Source organism: Galleria mellonella, unplaced genomic scaffold, assembly GCF_026898425.1.
Source record: "Galleria mellonella isolate WM207_F2 unplaced genomic scaffold, CSIRO_AGI_GalMel_v1 utg44, whole genome shotgun sequence".
Taxonomy (NCBI): domain Eukaryota; kingdom Metazoa; phylum Arthropoda; class Insecta; order Lepidoptera; family Pyralidae; genus Galleria; species Galleria mellonella.
The window spans coordinates 657,830-684,980 of NW_026442100.1; positions in this window are offsets into that span (position 1 = coordinate 657,830).

Genomic DNA, 27,151 nt, shown 5'->3' on the forward strand with positions numbered 1-27,151 from the left:
TCTTACAATAAAAAACATCCCATATTGATACCAGCTAAACATCACTTCACAGTACTACTGTTTCGTGCAGAACACAAGCGGCTACTACATGCAGCGCCACAGGCTCTCTTGTATGCGATAAGGGAAACGTGGTGGCCTGTTAGTGGACGGAATGTTGCTAAACAAACTGTTTATAATTGTGCCAAATGCGCCCGATTTCGAGCCAAACCCCTCACACCGCTCATGGGTAATCTACCCATACAACGCGTAAGCCCAGGATTTGCCTTCATGTATACAGGGGTTGATTATATGGGTCCAGTTTATATTTTAAACCGCAAAGGTCGAGGTGCACGCATTGTAAAGGCATATGTTGCAATTTTTATTTGTTTCACTACTCGTGCAGTTACTTTAGAGTTGGTAGGGGATTTGTCAACAGATGCGTACTTGTTGGCTATCAATCGGTTTATTTCTCGTCGTGGTAAACCGTCTGATATATTTTCTGATAACGGCAGAAACTTTGTCGGCCTTATGAACGAATTTCATAAGTTCCTCTCTAATTGTTCACAAGATATTTTAAATTACGCTACTAGTCACAGCATAAATTTTCATTTTATACCTCCTTATTCTCCTCATTTCGGTGGTTTGTGGGAAGCAGGGGTTCGGTTATGTAAGCATTCTTTGCGAAGGGTAGTCGGGAATTTACATTTAACGTACGAAGAGTTCAACACGGTATTAACTCAAGTAGAAGCTGCCATGAACTCTCGTCCCCTTAGTCCTATGTCCACGGATCCTCATGATTATCTTCCATTAAGCCCTGCTCATTTCTTGGTTGGTCGTCCGCTGACCGCACCACCGTGCAACGATCTTCAAGACGCCGCGCCAACGAGTTTGACACGATATCAGCGTGTGGAACAAATTCGCCAACATTTTTGGACAAGATGGTCCAAAGAATATATATCCGAGATGCAGACAAGGAATAAATGGAAAACACGTCAAGCAGACTTAAAACCAAATACATTAGTACTCATCAAAGATGACCACTTACCTCCATTAAAGTGGCATTTGGGTCGTATCGTGTCCACTATTCCAGGCAGCGACGACGTATCAAGAGTTGCTGATATAAGGACCGAGTCAGGCGTGATTAGGCGGGCATTCTCAAAAATATGTCCTCTCTGGGAGGAAGACTTGAAAGTAGAATCTTTCAAGGCCGGGGGCATGTTAAAGCATTAACAATATGCAAATAATATTATTCACTCCTGTGTATAATGAAGCGGTTTCAGCGGTAAAACCAATGGACGACTGCTAAGCTATTAATAGATAATTACACACAACATCAACCAGTAACAAGAGCCGCTCATCACGGCATCGCGAGAACGCCAATCATAGCGCAGGAGAAATTTACATGACCTTTCAGGTTTTCAAAATTGTAACGGACTCGCAAAACAAAACTTCAACGCATAACATCAAATATATATTACATCAACGCTTCAAAAGTATTTATTTATTTACCCTAGTTAAATCGCTGCAAATACTAGGTGTATTTATTCATCATCATCATCATCATCATCATCATCATCATCATCATCTGTTCATCATTAAACGCAAGCGCACATCATTAACAGTACCTTTATACTCAACTAACATTCCATTTACTTCAAAATCGTAAAAAAAAAAACTTGCTAATGTTAAGGAATTACGTCACTAATTATGAATACATAATTATCATAACTATTTTTGCAATCGAGACCGTTTACTCCAGTTGTTAGATCCATTTAATTTTTGTGTCGATTGAAGCTACCCTTTTTATTTGCGAGTTTTACGTTCTGAATTAAAATATTTACAGAAAGCTTTTTGCCCGCTATGTACATGTAGATTTGGGTAGTAGGAAAGTAAATGAAATGTACCACTACTAGTTGGCATATCAAAATAAAATTTTCGACAGTACACAACTATGAAAACCGCATTTAATTTGTTGCAGTACTTTTTCGTGTAATACCGAAACAAACATATAGATAGGGGGACAGACAAAAATTCAAAAAAATATTGTTTTAGCTTTTATTGCTATATTAAGAAGCCTCTTGTACATTTTTGTTAATTATCTCTTATATACAGACTTCTTCTAAGTTAGGGTTTTATTATAAATATTAGTAAAATATAGACTACCTACAAAATATAGGATATTTATCTACTTCCTTCACACTCCCTTATTTCATATACTGCGCCATTTCACCAATTATGGAAGGAATTCTGTTTTATCACGGTTAACATCTACCTATAATGCATCATTCGATCTAATGGATATATTTACTTGTACAAAAACAGCAAATAGAAAAGGGGTTATTCAAATTTTAAGCAAATGCCATGCTATTAATATGTTACACGTAAACTTAATACTTTTGAGCTAATCTAATTATGGTTGCTATTTTGTATGAGTATATATATATACATTTTTATTTTTCTGTTTTTTCTTCAACAATTATCAACTACATAATCTACAAAACTTAATTTAGAAAAACCTTTTATTGGCCATACTACTCTGTTATAAAATGTTTGTTAATTTTATTTGTAAAGCGCTGTTGGTTTTTTTTAATAAATAAACTTCTCATTGTTTATCGTTGCGTTTACCAATCGAGTACATTTTTTTCTCAACAATATTGAACTTGTTTAATGATCCACAAGAAGCTAGACGGCCTCCGCAGTCTATGATACACCCACGCTAGCAACATCGCATCACCCACGCTTTGACGTTGTGGCTTTAGTTTATATCTTTTTCAAATTAAATCTAGAATTTTCTAACGTATTTGTTATCTTACATAATTAAGTAAATATATTTAAGATGATGCTTCAGAATCGATTTTCAATGTTTTTTTTTTTATTTATTTTTTTGTGACAAATGCAATGATAACTCTGCTTGTACTATTGATATACGCTTGCTAAGCATCAGTGAATGATGATAAATTTGTGGGCTTATCATGACAAGTTCACTAGCAATTAACTACATTGGTTTCCAAAGACAAACAGGTAGACCTGACAGGATATACTGTGCTAGCAACAAGATGCATAATTCCTGTTATTAATAATCCTCTCCCTGGGGATAAGGGACTGTTAATAATGAGGACTAGTAGCCCCATTATTTTTTTTAATAGATGAAAATAGAATGGTAACCCCACCCGCGCTATCGGTATACTCCGACGAGGCACCAGTGGAAGATGATAGGCGAAAATGAATGCAGGTCAGTTGCTCCACCATGAAGAATTCGACAAGAATTAACCATGATGGTTTTTAGGGGGAACCGCGTGGAGATCGACCTGATTGGGTCAATTGCTAGCAACGTGGCTATTAGACCTCATTACTAACAATCCTCCGTAGCCCCATTATTAACAATCCCTGTCAGGTTGACCTCCTCGTAATTCCACCTGCTGAAATCCATCGTGTTTAATTGCAAGTGAATTTATCAAGACGGGCTAACTGACTTGCCATTTCATCCTTACCTATCATCGCTCACTGGTGTTCCGTCAGCGTATACCAATAGCGCAGGCGACGCTAATTATTATCATTACCCATTCCATTATCATCCATTAAAAAAAATAATCCCCTCCCCACCTAATATACCTATATTCATGATTTTCACGACATCTTTCTGCAGCGTACATTACAGACGATACGAATATAAAACATATTTTACTTGTGTAAATCTCACAACAACAGTTTCAACAAAATATATATCGTAAACAACATGTTTATCTTCATGTTTTTTGCTAAAAACGGTCGTTTACTAAGATAATATCGGAATATTATAATAATTGCTTATGTATTACATAATAATATTTTAATTATTAATATGTAATAAATAAACTTAATATAATGTTTAATTTAATTTAAAATATTAATTTTATTAATTAAATAAAACTCATTAAAAAAACTGCATTATAAAAGAATATTAGAACTTCTTTTTTTAGCATACATGGACCATATTTTCCTCGCGTTCACATATCGTAATATTATAAAAAATATATTAATTAATTGATGTATTAATATATTAATGACGTAGTTTCTAACAATAAAAAAATATTATAATAATAATATACAGTATTTTTTAAACTGTTATTCCCATAAATCATTCACGCGCATTTTGTTCAATATTTTAAATATTTTAAACTCTCTGTAACTGTCTCTTTATTCAGGAATCAGATTATCGTATAAAACAATTAAAATTCTAGATAATCGTTCGCCTTGCTTATCGTTCACCACACGCTGGATTTCGTTTCCACTTTCAATTTGTAGAATAAATCGCTTTATATGAGTCATTAACTCGAAGTCTACGTGAGGCGATTACAACCACTAAATCTGATTTACGGTTTTCTCGCAAATTGATGTGTCTTGACTACTTGAAAGTAAAGCTGTGTAAACTTTTGTGATGTGGGACGTTCAGATAAATTATAATTCTCCCAACTGAGAAGAGTGGAATTATACGACCTTTGTTGATGGAGTATAATTAAGTAAAAAGAGAGTTGTTTATACTGAAGACTGATGAAGAAATTGAAAATGTTAAAGTTGAAAACATTATAAAATTAATTTAAGAACTTGTGGAGCTGTAATAGCTTAATAATATTTTCTTTGTTTTCTGGTTCCACAGTTCATAAACTATATGGTGCAATGTTATAGAGTACCATCATCTTTCTGTACATGATATTAATATTAGTTAGTATTGTTGAATATTAACCATAAATTCTATTAGAGACGGGTCATATATATATATATATATATATATATATATATATAATTAAAATTGTTAACATTTTTATAAAGAAATGTTATATAAAACCGAATGTTTTCACCAAAGTAACATGAGCCTAGAAACGAAAAAAAAAAGTTGAGCCTTTGATAATAATACGGCACACTCTGCTGTTAGGATAAGATACTAAAAAGATTTCGTTGTTTTTAAATTTTTGCGACTTTTTGTCACTGCACCACTTGCCATCAACAGGGAATTCATCCTCATAAGTTTGAACTTAAATGGTCACGTACAGTGTGGTTTCAAAGGAGTTTTTTCCTGTGAACGCTCAGGCTGTGGAATGAGTTTTCTGGCGTTTTTCTTAGAGACTACAGTGTAGTGTTCTTCGAAAAGGATATATTAAGATTTCGTTAAAGTCGGCAACGTGCACGTGATACCCCTATTGTTGCTTACCATCAGACTGCTTGTATGCCTGTTTGCCACCTTCGTGGTATAAAATACGGGAAATTTCAAAAAACGTGCCTACAAACATTTATTAGGTCGGCAACGAACAAGCAACCCCTCTCATGTTGCAGGTGTTCATGGGCGACAGTAGCTGCTTTCCATCAGGTGCGTAGTCTCTTCGTTTGCCTTTCTAACAATAAAAATATATACAAACATATATAAAATTGAATCTGAACATTATGTCCCAATACATTTTATTGCTTTCTCTAACAACTTCAGTAAAAGTATTATAACACTGATTTTATTTACGTGTCCATTTACAAAATGTCTCATGAAGTCATCTAAATGAAATTCCATTGTCTTTTCAAGGTAAATATAATTTGGAACGGCTAGAAAATAAGCTCCAATGTTTGTTTTATCTTCTAGTCGTTGGAAAACACAATCTGGTCAAAACAAACACAAGAACTGGAAGAAACCTCGATTGTTTTGTATGGTGTATATTTCCAATGAAGTCTTGTTTTTATTTATATTATTTCTTTTTTTTTATAAAATCTTAAATCTATTTTCAACATTACTTATTTTTTTTTATATACTTATTATTGTTACTTTAAGATAACATTCAGATATTCCATTTTATTTGAGAAAAGTGAGTAAAAATTTAAATGACTTTCAATATTCTGATAATAATTTGTAAGCGGGAAACAGTCGTAATGAAATTTTAAGCAAATTTTTTTAAAAAATGATCCTTGAGTGATCAAATGATGTCACAAGTAGAGAAAGGTATTTTTATCTAATTCTAAATATAAAAAGCGTATCAATAATATTACATTGAAATACATATATACTAGAATCATTCATATGTCGAGGTAAATTTTTTTGCACATTATCATATCTGCGGTTTTTTTTTATGGGTGAAAATGGAATGGCAACCCCACCCGCGCTAACGGGATACGCTGGCGGAGCACTAGTGAAGGGTGATAGATGAGAATGATAACAAGCCAGTTAGCCCATCATGATGAATTCATCAGAAATTAACCATGATAGTTTTCAAGGGGAACCATGAGGAGGTCGAACTAGTTGGGTATATTGCTAGCAATAGGATTCTCAGTCTCCATTGTTAATAATCCCTTTCCCCCCTCATATCTGCGGTTATCTGTCTATTGCTGAATATATGTCTCCCTCATCTGGACTGCCAGTAGCTGCTGCACTTGGCAGGTGGATTGGCAAATGTAGTTTTTGGTGATATTTTTAGAGGGACGCTGCTGTCCATCCCTCAACAATTAAGTTCTCTCAGTCGCCTTTTACGACATTTACGAGGATCCACGTCCTCTGTTATGTCCACTTTGTTGTTCAAGAGTACAAGCGATAGTTAACACTTTCCATCGGGTGGACTAGCTTGTTTGTCATTTTAAGTTGCATAAAAAAGGGGGTGGTAAGCCACCCCAGATTCCATGCCCAGATCACACTGCAACATTTGTTGAACATACTCATAATTAATTCAAAGAAGCTGTTACGATCGTGGAAAAAATACGTAACGATTTTTTTTTCTACGATATAAAAATATCCATGCACCGAGATGGACTTTACTGAAACTTGCAAACAGAAACCGGTCCGACAGATCGTTATTACTTTTCCAAGTTTAATCAGAACTCCTGTAGTTTTTCGTTTTGTAAGATGTCCTACCGAAATTTTCATACTAAATAAAAGATATACATTGAGTTCTTATGAATCTACCTTAAAAAAATTTAAAGTTTGTAATTTCTTATACTATCATTAGATAACGCTTGATTTCTGTCCGGTAAGCCACTTTTTTTTTTCTTCACCTCTTCCCGCGACTCGGGATCGACTTTCGTTATCACCCGTTATTTTCCACCCATTATTTATTTCGCTGGTATATGTCAAGAAGCATTTTTGCTTAATTAATTTTTGTTGAAAGAGTGAAGCCTAAACCAATGGATTTTTCAAATTTATATATGAATGGTTTAATAATGACTGGTACTTGCTTCGGAGATGTAAAGTTGCAATTCATTATGTTTTTTAATGGATGAGAATGGCAAACCCGCCTGCGCTTACGGTATACGCTGGCGGGGCACCAGTGACGGATGATGGGTGAGAATGAAAAGGCAGGTAAGTTAACCCATCGTCATGAATATACCTGGGATTCAGCACAATGGTTTTCAGGGGGGACCGCGTGGAAGTCAACCTGACAGGGTATAGTGCTAGCAATGGAACTGGTAGTCCGCATTATCAACAATTTCTTCTCCCTCCCCGTTCTTACCTATTAGGTAAATTTATGCTTGATCTTTGTTATATAATAGTTTCTAAGAAAAACTAATACACTGAGATGACCTTCTATTCAATTCAATACGGAATACTAAAATATTATATTGATCATATCAATTACAAGTGAAGTAGCGATATTTTTATATAAATTGCGTAGTTATTATGTATCAGGAAGGAAATTCTCAAAGTTAATGAGCAGCGAAACGTGCCGAAACATGATAGCTATTATATTGTCTGATGGAGCACATTATATTACCAAATTTGCAGCTATATATTATATTCAGTAATACAGATCAATCTCATATTACTTGATATTTAAAAAAAAATCTGATCATTTTTTCTACAAACAAATGTCTAACAAAAAAACCTTTGATTGATATTAAATCAATAAACGCGATTATAAATTAATGTCAATATATTATACTGTCATATTTATTTTATTGAATAACTTATAAATATATAGTAACTCTGTGGTCATGGCATAGAATAGGCCATCCCTTCCTTTTCCGTGGATGTCGTAAGAGATGAATAGAGGAACTTAATAGTCGAGGGATGGGCAGCGGTATCCTTCTTTTAATATGACCAAAACCTAACTGCAGTTGTATATTTGTCACCACTCGTTGTAAGCGGGTTATGCCTGCCATGCGAGACAATTATTATTTTATTATATATATTATATATATAAATTATTATATTATTATTATAGACAAATATATATATTAACACACACACACACACACACACATATATATATATATATATATATATATATATATATGGATATTGACCTGAGAGACTACATTGGAATAGGAATGAGGCCTCTGATCTCCTTCGACAATTTGATGTTGTAGGTATCCATGAACCACGTGCGTGGTCCATTGCAATATATCCTGTCAGGTTGATCTCTACGTGGTTCCTACGTAAACTTATCAGAAAAGCATCATGGTCAATTAATAACGGTGGGTCAACTGACCTGCTTTTATCTGTCATCTCTCACTAGAACGTCGCTGGCATATATTGATAGAGCAGCCGGAGTTGCCATTTTATTATTATCTACAAAAAAACTGGTTATGTACTTGTTTGCCACATTGTTCATTAAAAAAACTTCTCCAAGTGAAATGGTTCAGTCACACTCGACGGTTTACATAATACGAGATAAAGTTTTTCTCTTTGACTCAACAAGTTGCCACCGACTTTAGTTAAGTGCTTCTCTCATAGTAGTAATAAAATCTAATTTGGTTTAATTAAGTAAATAAAAATATAAAATATACATTTCAATTTAAAACGAGCAATTTGGAGATTTTTTTAGTTTATTTTGTATTTCTGAATATTTTTTATACAAATAAACTAACGGCTCAATTCATATAAATTAGTTACCATTTACATATAAATATTCTGAATGTTATAGCATATACTGTGACGTCCAATATGTCAGTTTTTATAGACTAATGTGTTGAGTATAAACTAAGTTTTTATTTAACAAACATCAGCTGTTTCAGTCATAATCAAATTATCATGGAATCAATATGGAAATAAATTCGGTTCTTTTTAAAAAATATATAAATCGCAGTTAAATTAGAAAGATTAAAATGTAGTACACAAACACAAAAAGTTCCACCGAATATGGGAAAATAGATAATGGAGATGTGCTTATTCCGGGGTAAACAAGTGTGTACTGCTGGACTTCTATCGCTTAAAATACCGTGACTCCTCCTTTTCGAAATCATTTAAAAATAATTGCCACTTACTTGGCATGTTGGAGGGTTCATAAAGATTTCGTCTGCTAAGCTATATTAAACGCTGACGTTATAAATTTGTCATGGTATAAAACCTTTTATATTAAAATCAAATAAAATGAAAAAAAAAAAAACATTCGAACTCGAATCTTTTCCTTTATAAAGTCATTTAAAAATAATTGTCACTTGTTTCATGTGTCAGAAGATTCGAAAAGCTCTGGTCAAATGCCTTTAATTTTTCATCTCGTAAAATATTTTATATTAAAATCAAACAATATATACATAAAAAAAAACAGTCGAACCGAGTACCTGCTTTAAATTATTAACATTCGCTTTGTGTATATGGGTTTGTAAAAATAACGTCGGTAAAGAGTGTATTATTATTTACGCTATGTATGTATATATTTTCATAATATATGTTTATTAGCCTCGCTAAAACTCAAAAACGGCTTTATCGATTAAAATATTTTGTTTTGTTTGTTATAATTCAGAGATGGTTTGAAAGAAGGTTGGTAGAACTAAAGTTCAACTAAAAAAAAACTGAAAAATAAAAAAAAGATAATTGTGTATAGAAAACGCTACTTACGATTACTTTTAATAGATTGTGAACTTGTGACCTACAAGGTAAGAAGTTCACCAGGTCATCTAGTTCTGGATAAATTCTGATATTTTTTTTTTTGCAACCGATAGGACTTACACCCACTTTTTTTTTCTTTACAATGTATAATTTTTTATTTAAATAAAAAATAAACCCTCTGTTTACAGAGGGTTATAAAGACAATGCTACAGTAAGGTACTGAGGTAACCCACGTCACCTGTAGTCATATTTAGAAAACACAAATTTTAGTATGTATTATAAATTCGCAACGCTCATTATTAAACTAAAATACACGAAAACCTAAATCCATATTTTAACCACAAACTGAAAAATAAAAAGTAAACTACCTTAGGGTGCTTAGACACCAAGCCAGGGCTTAATTATCTATTACGTTATATATTATGTGCATTGTAAGACAAATTTAATAGTGTGTAGTATTAGTACCCGATACGAAGTAGGTTGTAAAATACCTGTAACAACATTTACTACACAATTGTTAGATTGCAATAGAAAAACCCATAAAGGCCTTCATAAACTTGAGATAAAATAAAACAACTGTTTGTCCGTTTTATTAACACTACCCTTGTTTTTATTGCGGAGCCAAGAGATTTCTTAGTATCTACACCATACTTGTACCGTGTTATTTAAACTTTTAGGTAAAAATAAATTTAATTCATATTTCAACATAAATTTTTATATTATTAAAATATACAAGTCATAATCTAAAAATTACATTTACTTTGTGATTAAAAAGTTGAAAATTTATGATATATGAGGGCGAGAGTGGGTATTAAGTATTTAAATGGTTCAAGATTTTATGCTATTTATTATTGTAATTGTATTTATGCCATAAGACTAGCAACTTGTTTATTAAGTTTCTTATGCTAGTCCAACTTAGATATTTGACCTTTTTCATATGTATAATTAAAATTTAATATGTGATTTTATTTAAAACATCTGGCATTAATAGTAATTATTATTATGGTGGAATTTAGAATATATATATATATATATATATATATATATATATATATATATATATATATATATATATATATATATATATATATATATTAAAAAAATACTGTACCATATATTATTTATTAAACCGATACGAGTAACCGGTTACGCCCTTTTGTATTCTGAAAAATAATATTATGGATGTTATAGAGCGAAACTGTTTATGTGCAAAAGTAAATCAAAATTAAACGATTTTACGTTTACATTATCATAATATATTAGAATCTGAATACTTAATAACAGAAATCTATTGATAAAACAAACGTTAATTGTGCAATAAAATTATTTTAATCAATCATTAAAATTATGGAACGTAGGTGTGTTGACCTCTAGCTCATTAGTTTTCATTAATTAAACACAAAAACTTTAAAGATGTATATATTAAACTTCGAATTGACGTAACTTTTATTATAAAAAATATTTCATTTCATAATATTTTGCCTCTACAATAATATTACATTTAACAATCATATTATTGACGTATTTCAACGATTTCGTTTATTATAAAAAATATTTTTTTTCTTTAAACTTTCTTGAAAGGATGATTTCTACTTCACCCGTATAATTTTAATTAATTTACAATGCACGATATATATAACGATATATTGTACGCTATTATGTAATTACTTGGAATTCGGGTATGAAATACTCAATAAAATATTTTGTATATAAAATTTATTGATCCTTTAATTTAAAACGAAGCTACTAACTGAGAATCAGAAGCCTATTCATTGATTGACAGCCGCCAATTTGTAAAATTGATTGATCATAGCACCCCGTCTTGTTTACAAAATGCTTATATGGATTTTACGTTATTTCTTAACTTTCATTCTATTTATAATTTCTTTTTTATTTGAAAATAAAAGTTTTTCATGACTTCAGTTTCAGATGGGATTGCCAAAAATAGTAGACTGTTTATATTCGTATTCTGGTGAACTTGACTTATACATATTTCGCCGATTAGCTCTTTATTTAATTCATTATATTGATATTGTTAATTTGAATGTATTTTATGTGAAACAAGATGTACTTACTTTTACTGCTTATTTTGTTTTTATTTGACACAGCATAGTCAATTTATTATTCGATGTCGGAGAAAACTGTCTTTCAGATTAACATGTCATTGTAACGATATTTAGTTATTCGAATACTTTAATTTCGTGAACTTTGGGAACTTTAAAAATAGAATTACGACTTCACTATTAAAGAGTAGACAACAAGTAATTCCTTTGAACATTGCTGTGTATTATATAGTCCTAAACTAAGCAGAATTTTTACATTATCATCATCATCATATCAGCCGTTATCTATCCACTGCTAAGCATAGGCCTCCCCCTATTGGGAAGCTTTGTCAGTAATTGTTATGCTTGGCAAGCTGATTGGCAACCGCAGTTAGGCTTTGGTGATGTTTAAAGAGGGATGCTGCTGCCCATACCTCGACGTAATCATCGTGTTGTAAAAGGCGAGTAAAGGAACTTTATAGTTTCTTTAGTCGCCTCTTACAACACCTATGGGAAAGAAAGGGGTGGCCTATTAAATATTAATACATACAACTTGAAACTTGATATGAATTATTGACAAATTTTTAGTAGATTGATTCAGAGATTTATTTAATTTAATCTACTATTTACTATTATATTACTAAAATAATATTTATAAATAAACTATCATTTTCTAATTTTATTGATTCTATGTAAAACGTTAAACTTTTCCATCAATGGGACAGTGGATTAATGGGTTGCTTCCAATGAATTAAGGCTTTCCATATCGTATTTCGTTTCCAAAATTAACCTTTTAACCAATTGAAATTTCGAAGTTTAATTGATTATTCTTAATTGTATTTCAAAAGGCAGTCATCTGTGACATTTAACATTTATTGCTGTAAAGTTACCAACGTAATTTGGAACTATGCAAGATTTAATTACACAGTCAAAGGGCATTACAATCCATTTCTAATTGTTTAGTCTAATTGTGAAAGCGTTTGCTGTCCATGTAAACAGTGACTGGTGTATTGTAAATTTGTGATTGTAAATGAACTGTATACTGCAAGAGAATTTTAGCTGGTTTAAATGTGATACAGTAAAATATTAGAATGTGTTATTTAACATATTATAATATTTATTAATAAAAAAATAGATTATTTCTTTTAAAAATTAAAAAAGCTATTCATGAGCTTATGAGCCCTATTGAACATATTAGGTCAAACGCAATATAAAATAAAACAAAAAATCTGCCCACCGCAGCGTACTAAGTATAGAGATTTTCCCAGATATGCCTTTAACTATATTCGGTGTTTTTTTTTTTTTGTAACATATTTCCAGCTCTATTCCATTCAGTCATATTTTAAATCAGACACATCTCATCATATGGACTACTTTATGCTGTCGGTCCAACGATACTGCGCTTCAAATGTTCCACGCTTTATAGCATGGAACGAATAACATACAACTAAATCTATAAAAATAATACTGCTACTCTAAACATCTATCTCAATATAGTTTGTTTACAGTAAAAAGCTGTCATCTGCAGTAAACTACAACGCGAAGAATAAACCTAAATATTGCTGAATTTATTAATTTATTGTCGATTCCCAATCTCTGCTATAAAATACGTCTAATTAATTAAGTATCACTTTATACTTATACTTTATTGAAAATAGTACTAGCTACCTCCCACTGTGGCCTTAGTATTATACACAGGCAGGTCGATTTCCATTCGGTTTCCCCTGGAAACCGTAGTATTTTATTCCTCTTAATTTTCCCATGATGAGCCAACTAATCTGACTTCATTTACATCATTTCACCCTCCTTTAATACCGCTTTATTGATATAGCATATATAGATGCATGTATTACAAAATATATATTCCATTACAAATCGTTATTTATCGTTGCCATAAGAAGTTACAAAATTTCTTATTCAAAATATCTTAATAAAATTGTAATCTTTTCTCTTATCTACTTATGGAATTTTTTTTTGTCATATTTACATTTTAATTTAAAAAAATACATTGATATTCTAATGTAAAATACGTTAACTCAACATATAATGTTTCTAATAGAAAAGTAGATAAATAAAATTAGATTACAGTATCTCAGTGAAAATAAATTGAGCTTGGGATCAAATGAAATATTAAAGGACTAAGTTAATACTGTAGTCATCTTGCAGACGTCTTGGGTCGTCCAATTAACAAGGTCTATACGAAATACGAAAGCAGTCTTTACTTTGACCTAGTTGGAATCAATTTAAATTCGTACAACTATCAGAAACTATGCATAAATTTATGAATAACTTAAGTTACGGGTTCGATAGGGCATACTAATATACTACTCGTATTTTCGGCTATCAATTATCTTGCCTTGTCTAAATACAATTCACAGTGACCTCAATTTAGTAGGCGTATCTTTAGATATATCTTTGTATATAGAAAATTGTATATTATTATATAAATGGTCGGACTAGCAAATGCAAAAGCCAACTGAAACTAACGATAAACCTTTTGTATTCATTCCTCTCCATTCTCACGAAGAAAGAGAACACATAAATATAACTACTTTGATTACTAATTAAAGAACGCTTTTCTCTTTCAGATCACTAACCGATAGAGATGGCACTTTATATGTTCCAGAACTATCTAACGTACAAGTATAAAAAATAAAAAAACTTACAGAAGAAACTGGAGTGACTGATATGGTTTAAAAAATATGTAAGTTAAATCCAATAGGACAACTGTATGGCTCGAGCAATCGCTAACCGATAATAAAGTTCTAGAGTGACAACACTATTTTTTATTTTTTCATTAATGAGGAGAGGAGAGTCGATTGTTTGTTTGTAATGGATAAACTCAAAAATTATTCAACCGATTTTAAAAATTCTTTTATATATAGAAAGTATTATTATCAGAGAGTAACATAGCCTTTATATTTTCGAAAATTCTATCTTCCCGTGCAAAACCAGGACGAATCGCTAGTTTTAAATAAATTGCATGACAAGTGGCTTTACATACGTGAGCCCACTACAATATAAAATCTTTTGACGTAAGGCATCGCTCTAAGAGCTTCAGATTTCATACAGATATCTTCCTGCATCCCTCAAAGTGACGTTGACAAATAGCGTACAAGAATGTTCCGAACAAAATGCGATTTACATTTTCTGTAACTGGCTTAAGCTGTATCTGTATTTTCATTGCTAAGGTAAAGATTAGTTTACGTAGTATTTAGTAGTCAAACCGTAATTTTAAAAATTTTATAATTTTTTTTTTCTACTCCGTTTTAAATATTATATACCCTTATAACTGCAGTAGGTCAAATTATTAAGTTGCCCATTGTCGTTACTTTATCTTATATTATAATTAAGCTGTTGTACTTAAGCTAATTATTATTTTTTGTGTACATATCTTTATTTTGTATCATTCTTTGAAGGGAACAATAAAGACTTTTCATTCTTTCATTAATACAATGTAAAGGTAGGTAGATATAAATGACGTGGTACTGTTAAATATTGCTTGTGATAATAAGTGTCAATATAAAAAAAAAAAAACTTAATATTTCATTTAAAAGATTTCCGTTTGAATTTAATGACTAATTCATTTATTTTATTTCATTTTAAACAAATTTAATCACAAGAAAGATTGCTTCCGTAGTCAGATGAGATATAAATAAACAAAAAATATTGGACATCATTACGCAGCGCGGAGCCTGTACTAGACAAATGGTAGATAAACTAGCAATACATGTTTTATACATATATAGAATAGACTTAGATCAATATAAACAAACATACTTATGAATTGTTGCGTTGGAACATGTTTGTATTGTGCGGAGATCGAAAGCGATCGAAGCGAAGTTGGACCATACTGAGACTTAGTTCTGAGGTAACAAAGTTAATAAAAATGTAACTGAACTGAGAACCTCTCCTTTTTGTGAAGTCGGTTACAGACAGTCTAGAAACTCTTGGCACAACACAAGAAGCAGTAGTAATTCATTCAATATTAAGGTTAGTTATTGGTATTTGAAAATTTTATATATGTACTGTGAGCTTATAAGGACAGTGGCTTATATACGTGTGTGTTTATACTCACCTTTACTCTCTGTTCATTTATTACAACCAAATAATATGTAATTTTTTTAAGATGAAAATAGCAAAACAGTTGACGGCAATGGCTATAAAGAAGCAACCATCGCCTGAACAAAGATAAACAGCACAATGGTCGTTACCACTTCTGAGGACTATGTTGTCACGACTCATCATTTATCATCATAATTTCTGCCATTATCCGTCCACTGTTGGACATAAACATCCCCCATAGACTGCCATGAAGAATGGTCCTGAGCCACCTGCATCCACTGACTCCTTGCAATGTATTTCAGGTCATCACTCCATCTAGTGGGGCGTCACCCTACGCTGCGTTTGGTCGTACAGGGTAACCATTCGACAACCTTTCTTCCCTATCGGTTGTCGGTTCTTCGAGCTATGTGACTAGTCCATTGCCATTTCATCTTGCTTATCCTTCGGGCTATGTCGGTTTCTTTGGTTCTTTTGCGGATATCCTCGTTTCGGATTCTATCACGCAAAGAGACTCCGAGCATAGCCCTCTCCATAGCCCGCTGAGTGAAGCTTTTGCATACGGACAATCGTGTAGGACCATGATTCGATTCCATAAGTCATTACTGGCAACACGCACTGATTACAGACCTTCGTCTTCACACTTTGAGATATTTTGGATGAAAAGTTGTAGCATAGTTTTCCGAATGCTGCCCAGCCAAGTTTAATGTCGCGACTCAGTAACTTGTAATTGCACAGTTGTATTCCACTTCAAATCGAAATGAAATTATGCAAGTGCAACTGCTTTAACACAGCAATACAAAGGGGACGGAGTAACTCATGCAGATGACAAAGTCTTTCCCTAGTAACTGGTCTATAGTGGATCTATCTTGTCATAATATTGGATATCGATCTGAACATCAAGTTAAAATGAACACGAAACCTTTTGAAATGATCTCAGACATTAAATTGGCATTGCGTGACTTGATAACGATAACGAACTGTCGACAATGTAACAGACTAATCAACCGTTCAAATTAAACTTTAACTGACTTCGGTCATTGGAACTGTGGCGGATATTAAGCTAAATCCATACAAGAGTCACAATTTAATTGAAAACTTACTATTTAATCATAAAACCTATATAATACGGCCAGATTTTCATACTAAAAAAATATTATCATTTCTATTTGCTCCCACTTATCAAGCTATTTCTCTTGTCAATTCTCTGACTGCTCAGCAGCCAGATATGATGACAAACCAACAACCGACCAACAGATTTTCTAAATGTTGTTTAAAATTTTTAAGTTTGTAACATTAACCTGGTTCACGGATCACTGCATGTTTTGGAAAATTTTAAATCGGTAATTTATTCTAAAATAAATAATTTCCTGCCTATTATGTTAGACGGCGTTAATATTGCAATATAATAATATAATAGAGTAAACTCTCCAATTAAACTATTATTCTTATAAAGATATTATTAAGTGTTTATAAGAAGTACTAAGTTCTTATATATTATATATTTATACATACTATATTGAGCATATATGTTTAACATTGCACATAGAATAGTGTTATTTGACGTGTTAGCTAAACAGGTCAAGAACTAAAAATTTTTTTTGAGACGGTACATTTTTAAATTTAATATTATCAATATTAACTAATTTATTGTTAAAATTTATGTTTCGTTTTCTGTTTATAACAACCTAATTAGTTTTCATTAAATAATTATGTTTCCCGTTTGTAACAAGTACCCTTGGGCAAACCACTAATGCTATAATATCTAATTCGACCTCATGCCCAAATTTAATAGATGAAGTTATTTAATAGCCGGAACAAGGAGTCTTGTCTTCCAAAAGTTTCGATTTAATTAATAATAACTTGAATATTAATATCGTTTACTTAATATACTTTATAATATTAGATATTTTAGTTATCTTATCTTACCATACTAATATAATAATATTGTTACTAGACGATGGCTATATATGGGAGAGTTTAGGATAAATTTAAACGCGGAGTCTTAATAAGAACAATATATGCTATAAAAATATTTTTTTGAAATATTATTTATTTGTCTGCCTGTTTTACAATATGTTTGTTACAGCATCACACAAGAACTGCTGGATACATATATTGGATACGGTTGTGTTTATGAATATCTAATTTGAAATCTGGTATATGTTTTGTCTTGTTATACCTTCAAGATGTGATCTATTTCATTGGTTTTCCCACTTGTGAAATCCACACTTTTTTTTATACCACTGACGTGGCAAACAAGCATACAGCCTATCTGATGGTTGTAGTACCTACTAAGTAGCAGTCAAAAAGCTAATTTGAAATAGAATACCGTGAAACTAGTTAAGACCCATGACTTCTTGACAACTATTTACATGATATTTTTGACGAATTAAAATATCAGATAGAACATTATATTTACAGTCGTGTGTTCTCAACATAAACTGGGCTACTCCTCCCTTTTCCATAGGTTTCATAAAAGGCAAGTATGGATATTTACTGGTCGAGGAATGGGTAGTGGCGTCCCTCTTAAAACATCACCAAAGCCTAACTGCGGTTGCCAACCCACCAGCCAAGCATGGCAACTACTGGCAAAATCCCCTTAGGGGGTGGCCTTTATTCGGCAATAGACAATTAACGGCTGATATTCTATTAACATTTATTAAAAAAATTACTAGTATACCATATTTCATAACAATTTGTTGGAATGTTAAAACGCCAAGGCTTAATAAATAAACTTCGTTTCGCACCACCATGAGTCAATCGTCAGTTTTTATAAACTTATAAAAAAAAATTTTAGACAAAGAAAATATCTTAAATATATTTTTTCTGAAGAATACCGAATTATTTCCCCCCCAAAAAAATGTTAAACCGTTCAAAGAAAACGTAAGCTAAGAATTATCGTTGCGAATATTTCTTATTTATTTCAAGTATCACCTCCAGTATATTCAAATCCTTACATTTAGGGGAACCTCACTTACATGGGCACGGAATAAAACTTTTTTCTGCTAAAAGAGATGTATTCGATTCTTTTGATGTAAGGGAAACGCTATGGTAAATTCTATAAAGGTTTCTTATAAGGACGAATTACTATGGGTTTAATCTTTCTGTCAACAAATGTATTTTCATTTTATTCCTAATGTGTTTTATTTTTGGTTATAAGGGCACAAGTCAAATGTGTTTATGTAAATAGGACAGTAGGTTCTTTATATATATTTATATAATATACATATTGATTTACCTTCAATGTAGTTAAACAATGATATATAAATTTGAATAAATAATATATACAATATATACGAATATACAGCACGTGATAACATTGCAGTTTTAAATAATAACTCTATCAACGTATTATACAATTGCCGTATAGTACTGGTATATAATGAACCATCTCTCGCCCTCCCTTGAGTGACATAAGAGGCGATTAAAGGAAATTAATGCTGGAGGCATGGGCAGCAGCGTCTCACTTAAAATTTTACCATAATGCTAACTGCGGTTGCTAATCCGCCTGCCAATCATGGCAGCTACTAACCAAAACCTATTATATGGGATAGGCCTATGCTTAGCAGAGGACAGTTATAGGCTGATATAATGATGACGATGATGATTATACAAGTAGTACCTGCACTTATTGATTATAAATATATATTTTATAAGTAATAAGTAAACAATTTATGGCTGTAGCTCACTTATATATAAAGGATATATCTCCTTTGTAAAATACACTTTATATCCTGAACAGATAAAAAATATCGCTACAAAAAACGTCTTTAATTTCCTATTACTGATAGGAATTAGCTGCTAATTTAAAAAAAGTGCGAGTACAAAAGATCATGGAAATGTCGCAGTGTCACAGGCTTTCTGCTTGAAAAGAAGCCCGTCTTTCAATAATAATAATAAAATAACAATCATTATCATCATCATCATATTACTCGTCAGGGGGTTTTCCTAATAGTTGCCACGCTTGACAGGCGAATTGGCAACCGTAGTTAGGCTTTAGAGATGTTTTAAGAGGGACGCTGCTACTCATCCCTCGCCCACCTTACGGCACCTACGGGTAAGAAAGAGATGGCCTGTTCTATGCCGAGACTATAGGGCTATAAATAACAATACAATACAAATTTAACATATTATTATAAATATATTTAAAATAAATAAACATAAGAAAAAAAAAAATATCAACAGTCGTGATAAAATTAATATGATACCAGTATATTAATAACCGCTATATCAGTATATCAATATACACAATTGTAAGAAGTATAAGAAATATCAAAAACGGATCAGAGTTGGCTAAAATATCGCTTAAGATATATACAAAAATACAAGCAAATTAAGATCTTCATCCCTCTTTCGGAAGTCTTTTAGAATATATCTAAGTTATATCCTAAAATTTTTATTATAAGTATACGCCACTTCGCCATTAAGTCATATTTAGTTAAAATAAGGAAAAATGAGACCAATAATTTCTGGGTGCTTGGCGTTTGGTTAAAATTATGAGAAAAAATAATGCGTCGACCATATCCCGGAATATTTGTGGCTAGATAATGGTAAGTTATTGTTCTTAAAAAAATTACTGTTCACTTCTGTGATACATAAATTAAAATAAGACAACATAAATACACATAACATTCTTTGAAATTTTAGACATATTTCTAAAAATGTTCTCCAGTCAATCTTAAAAACCTGAGCGGAATTTTGGTATTTTCTCTTGAGAATTTTAAGCGAAGCAAATATAAATAGTCATAATTTATCATCAATCACTTCAACGAAGCCTAATGCAAACTGATTAGGCTTCTGATTTTTCGATCCACTGAAAAATAGGCATGAATTCCAAGATATATACGGAGTGTAATGGTTTATTTTAACGTCGTCCACAGTGTTAGGAGCGTGTTTGATTCTTGGTTGAGCTAACTGAATTTAACTAAATTGGATTGTACATTATACATACAGTACATTATATTTGTATTTTTATATATTTAGTATCTTATAATACCATCCTAGTTTAAGGACCAGACAATTTCATAATTTAAACAAAATATGTTTAAAATTGTAATGAAAATTACAAGGTTTATTTTTACACTAGGGAAATGGATGTATGTGGAAAGCAGATCACACATGGTGGAAAACAGTTTGCAAATTCTATATATCTAGTACTTTACACCGAGCTGAGATGATGATTATGAAAAAAGAAAAATATATATTTTTTTTAATATCACGTTTTGAAAAATGTTAAATTTGATAATACTTTTCAAAAAAGATGCTAATTATTTTAATTCCATACAAGAATAATAATAAGTGCCACGCAATTTTGTATAACCCTACGTTATAAAAATCCAGACAGCAAACATCTGAGTGCACAACTCCGGACATCCAGACCTGAGCCAATTCAGAAAAGTTAGTTTCCTAAAGATTATATTATAAGTACATAGCAAAATGTATATCAGTCAATAAATGGGTTTCGATTGGCTAACTTCTATAACAAGCCAACGTTAATGTTCCGGTCGTCTCCAGAGATGTCAGGGAGGATGTAATTACAACATTGAGTCGGCTAATCCAATTCAAAGACAGTGCTAACTAGCTGAACTTCTGGTTGAAAAGTTCTTCCTAGTTTCTTACCTTGTAGATCAATGAACGCGAGATATACAGGCTGAAAACGAAGTAGTTGGCCATGCATAAAACTTAAAATGTACTTACGTTACAAAGTATGTTAAAGAATAAACAAATTAGAAACGACAAAATATTTTGAGCCAATATTAACCTAACAAGACGCGTAAAAGGCTCAAATTTTTTTTATTGTCAATCGACCTTCATTCCTTTCGGAAAAATATCTACTCATAGTTTTACTGTTAGAAGACTCCTTTAAGAGAATATTAATTATTTCACTCTCTATATATTATAAAAAACTAGCTGTTGCCCGCGACTTTGCATGCATAGTATCATGTGTCTGTTACAAGTTGAAATTTTTAAAAATTCTTTCTTAGTAGATGCTTACGTTATAAAATAAATCTAAGTTCTAAATTTCAACTTTCTAAAGTTAGTAGTTTTAGCTGTGTGTTGATAGGACAAAAAATTTTGTAAGTATAGATGTAGCAACTTAATACCTTCGTTTAGAATGTCAACAACAATGATAACAAAAAATAAATAAACAGTGCAATATATCCTCGTAGCTTGTTGAAATTTTCTCCAGGTTCTTTGGATTTAATAGACTAAAAGCGCTAGCTTTGGAACCGTGAAGCCAGCACAATAAGTCCACAAAGTACCTGTAATATAGAGAATTTATTTGGAGATACAGTAAGCTATTCAAAGTACAAAAATGAGACTTTTAAATGCACATTTAATATTTAAATTTCAGTTACTTATTATTACTTTTTAGTACCGTATTAATTTATAAGTATTCCTTACTGCTATAAATATATACATGCATTGTTTAAAATATTAATTGAAGTTAGGTAGTTACAAAGTAATTATAGGTAAACGATATATAAGATATAAAAAAAAAATTAATAATAACATGGATCAATAAATAACAAAAAAAAAATTAAGCTTATTAAACTAACTTGACTTATCACCTTTCATATTATTATATTTTATTACTTTTACCGTGTATAGTCACCTCTAAAAATCAAATATTATAAGATAGATACTCTTTATTGATTCTTCCAAAAGATTAAAATGGTAAACTAATTATAGATACAAATATTTACAATAAATGATTGCAATTAGAAAAAGCGAGCGCTCTCATCGCTATAAAAACGATCTTTTCTAGGCAACCTTTTAATGGAGAGGAGTAATTATAAACAGTTTCATCAATAAAAATTTTATTTTTGAATTAATGTGGTGATATAATACATAATATATAACATATAAATATTACAAAGATTTTGTAAACACACATTACATTTTAATGTAATAAATAAAAAAGTCGCAAATGCTTACAGCTCGCGCTCATCGAGCCGAGGCGCGCAGTCATACTGGCGCTCGCGTCACAGTCGCTATTGATTAAGGACCACGAATTGAGTTTGAAACTTTTCGAGCTTTTTCTATTTTGTTACACGTAATTATCACATTAAAATATAGCTTATGTTTAAAAATCGGTGTCGTCTATAAATTAATAATAAAAATATTATACGATATAAATATCAGAACTATCTACGTATAAGTATTTAAAGTAACAAAAGACTGAAGAATGTAACGTTAACAGTAAAAAAAAGTTTAGTAGACTGATAGGTACGATAAACTCATGTCTCTAACGCCACAAACTGCAAACTTGAAGTACGTTTAAAAGTCTAATAAAATAAAAAGTACGGGATCAGATGAGGCTACAATTAACAGCCATTTTCAAGTCTCATTCCAGTCTTATCACTTCGGAAGTGGTCGTTTGTCTGAACAGTCGACTAACATTAAGAGTGTGTACTTGCATTTGGTAACTTATCGTTGGTATAACATATTTTCCTGTTCTTCTACAAAGTTCCTTTTTCGTGCTGATCTTGTTGCATAGTTTTATTACATCTGCTTTTTTATTAGATACCCGCGAAAAATATACGACCAGCTGCTGACCAAACTTATGGAAAGTTATAACCATAACTGTCACCCATGAATACGGAAATAATACCACAGATAACGCCATGAAAATCAGAAAATATTATGCTGGTTTTTTTGTATTCCTTGTGCGTTGCCAAAAGAATTCCCAAAGATTATGTTGTATGTCATCAATTTAGATACCCCTTTTTATTTTGGGATACATATTTTTAGATTTGTCTTGTTTGTAACAATAATAATTTATTTTAGGAAGCATTCGTCATCGAATATCGTTGTGATCCCGGCATAGAATGGATCACCCTTTTCCTTTTCCGTGGATGTCGTAAGATGCGACTAAGGAAGGGTCAGAGAAAGGCAGCAGCGTCCAAGCGGTTGCCAAACCGCCTGCCAAGCATAGCGATTACTGGCATGGGGTCTTATGTTCAGCAGTGGACAGTTAGAGATTGATATGATAATAATAATAATTCGTCGTTAAAGCCATTAATCGTCGTAAATTATAGTATTAGTTTTAACTTTGCCACCTCTTTTTTGAATGCCGTAAGAGTGAAATAAGAGTACTTAATGGTCGAGGAATAGGTAGCAGCGTCCTTCCTAAAACATCACCAAAGTATAATTGCGGTTGCCAACCCGCCTGCTAAGCATAGCGACTACTGGCAGTGGACAATTAACAGCTTTATCTACATAATCTATGATATGATGTAGATAATATTCATAAAATAGACCAGCTTTCACCGAGGAGATTAATTTGTACTAACCTTGTGAACACGTGATTGATTTTGTCTAAAGTTCAAAAATTATTATCGGTTTGACTCATAAACATGACTAACTCCGTATAAAAGAAATTTGCTCTCATATCTATTAATACAAATTATTCATGGAATTAAAATAACAAAGCCAGGGATAGAAGGGATTGTTAGTAATGGAGATTAGCAGTCCCATTGCTAACAATACATCCTATCAGGCCAACCTTCACGCAGTTCCTCCTGGAAATTATCGTGATTGATTTGTCGTTGAATTTGTCACGATAAACAAACAGATCTGCTTTATTTTTATCTATCATTCCTTACTTGTACCCTGCTAGTGTATACTGATAGCGCAAGCAGGGTATTGAAATCCATTAAAAAATAACAAAACCATGTTGTAGAGTAATAAATGATATAGCTAATCTTGTTGAAACACACATGGAATCAAAATTATACTATTACAAAGATGACATCGAAAAATGGCGCGAAATCGATGCAAATGACTTTGTAATCCTGTGGGAATCGAAAGCTAAAGGGCGGTAAATTCGTGAGAGCCATACGGAACCACTGGATGGAAAACACTTTATGATGCTTCACTAGATTCAACTTTATTATCGTTCGAAATTGAGTCTTTATACATGTTACTTGTAAGATTATGACTTAATACCAATTGGTATCACATTTTTATGGTATATGTAGAAAACTAAATTCCAAAGGGTATTAGGGTACATACACACAGTTGAATATTAATGGTTTCCAGTTGTAGTCTAGTTAAATTTCCTTTACTTAACAATATAGAGATAGGATGTTTTAATAAAATATAGAAATGCTCTGTTATCAAAGTGTGAGTTTATAAATACATGCCCAACATAAGCATATTTTTATCAGTATTATTATTATTATTGAAGTTTATTTTATAAAAAGCGAAGAAGGTTTTATTTAAAGTTAGGGTACAAGGTGATTTATTTATTATTTATTCTTTATAACATAAGCAAAACCAAACAGTTCTATTTGCATGTCTGTGTTTCGCTTTAAAGAGTGGGATAGGGCAATGGAATTACAGGCATAGAGGCATAATACCTTAGTTCTTGCTCTTTATCGTCATCATATCAGCCTTTAACTGATGCTCTTTATAGCACAGGGGCAAACGAGCATGTGACTCACCTGTTTGTCATTACGGCTGACTATAAGTAGCCACAACACCAGAGTTATTGCAGGTGTACTTCTAGCCTTTTAAAAAAGAATATGCTCTTTTCTTAAAAGTTACGATGTTATATCAGTTTGGAAATACCACTGCTGGAAGTTCATTCCAAAGCCTGGTTGTACGTGGAAGAAAATGCTTTGAAAACGCACTGTGGAGGACCGTTACTCATTCAGGTGGTTGGGATGATGAAACTTTAATTCGTGGCGGGGGATATAAAGTCGTGAAAATGGAATGGAAACGCATGAAAAGCATCATAAGCTTTACTGTATGTATACTCTGTTATGTCCTTGGTACTATTCATGTCTATAGGCGTCGGTGACCTTATTCTATCAAGTAGGCCGTCATCTTATTTACCATTGTAAGTTGCATAAAAAGCCTATAAAATTTGTACAAATGGCGAGCTTAATGCTGATATTCTTTATCAGCTAAACCTTAGGTAAAAACAGTATTTGACAGGCAGTGGTGATGAAATAGTGGTGTCTTATGTAATTAAAACATACTGATATAACTTTACGTATGTTAAACAAAAATATGTACCTACTAATATAAAATAACAATACATATCATACCACATAGACAGTGTTAAAACAACGATAAGTATGCTTAGATGTATTAATTGTTAAGTAAATCGTAGTTAGAACATTTGTTTTTTTTTTTAATATAAATTTACAAGTAGATATTTGGTATTTATTCTGCATTAATCTATTGTCAGTTATAGTGAAAAAAATTTGACATATACCCAAAATGGTGTGGTTGTTGCGATAAGACGATTGTGAAATGAACGAAGATTAAGAGAAGAGCAGTCTTTGATGAGCAAATACCTATTTTTTAAATAAGTGAGAAAGATAGGATCATTGATGATAAAGAACAGTGTGTAAAAGATATGCCAGCCTCAGCGGTTACGAATAGTCACGTTTTATACATAATTTTTCAACTAACTTCATAAATAAGGAGGTTCTCCATTCGGTTGTATATTTTTTTTATGTTTGTTGCTTCATAACTTCGTCAGTTGCAAACCGATTTGAAAGTTTATTCTATTATGTGAAAGGATATACTTACAAATTGGTCTTATAGAAATATTATTAAAATTGATTCACTTGATTAGTTTTTAAATCAAAGGTTTTGTAATAATTGAAGTCGTTTTTTCTTGTGGAAGACAAATTTAAATTATTTCTTGATTCAGACTCATCGTCGCGACATAGTAAAAAAACAAAATGTCTGCAATTCTCCGAAGATACTTCACTAATACTACTAGCGGTTCTTAACCCTAATAACATCAAACATAAATGTGAAGAGACATATATGTTACTTAGATTAAATTTGTAACATATCGCGCTCTTTAATATAGTGGAACGCCCAAACCGTGTAAAGCGTTGAATAGCCTTAAAACGATTTAGTTTCATTTATATATGCTTTTGACACAATATTAACAGAGGGAGACTTTGTACAAAAGTCGTTTGTTTGGGTACCTCTGTCCCATTCGTGTTTCAACCGTAAAGCAGTTGTGTTTGCATGGCTGTGTTTCGGTTTGAGGGATGGGATATGGCGTGAAATATACAGGGTACAGAGTAATAACACCTGAATCCTTAGGAATGGCAACGCATGGGGGTATCACGGGTGAAACACACTCTATTATGTCCATGGTACTGCTCATGTCTATAGGCGACGGTTACCACTTTCTATCAGGTGGACCGTCAGCTTGTTTGCCATTTTAAGTTGTATAAAAAAAAATATTATCATTCGAATAGTATCTTTGAATTTATATTCCTAAACAGCCAACGTTTGTAATTTTATTTTTTAA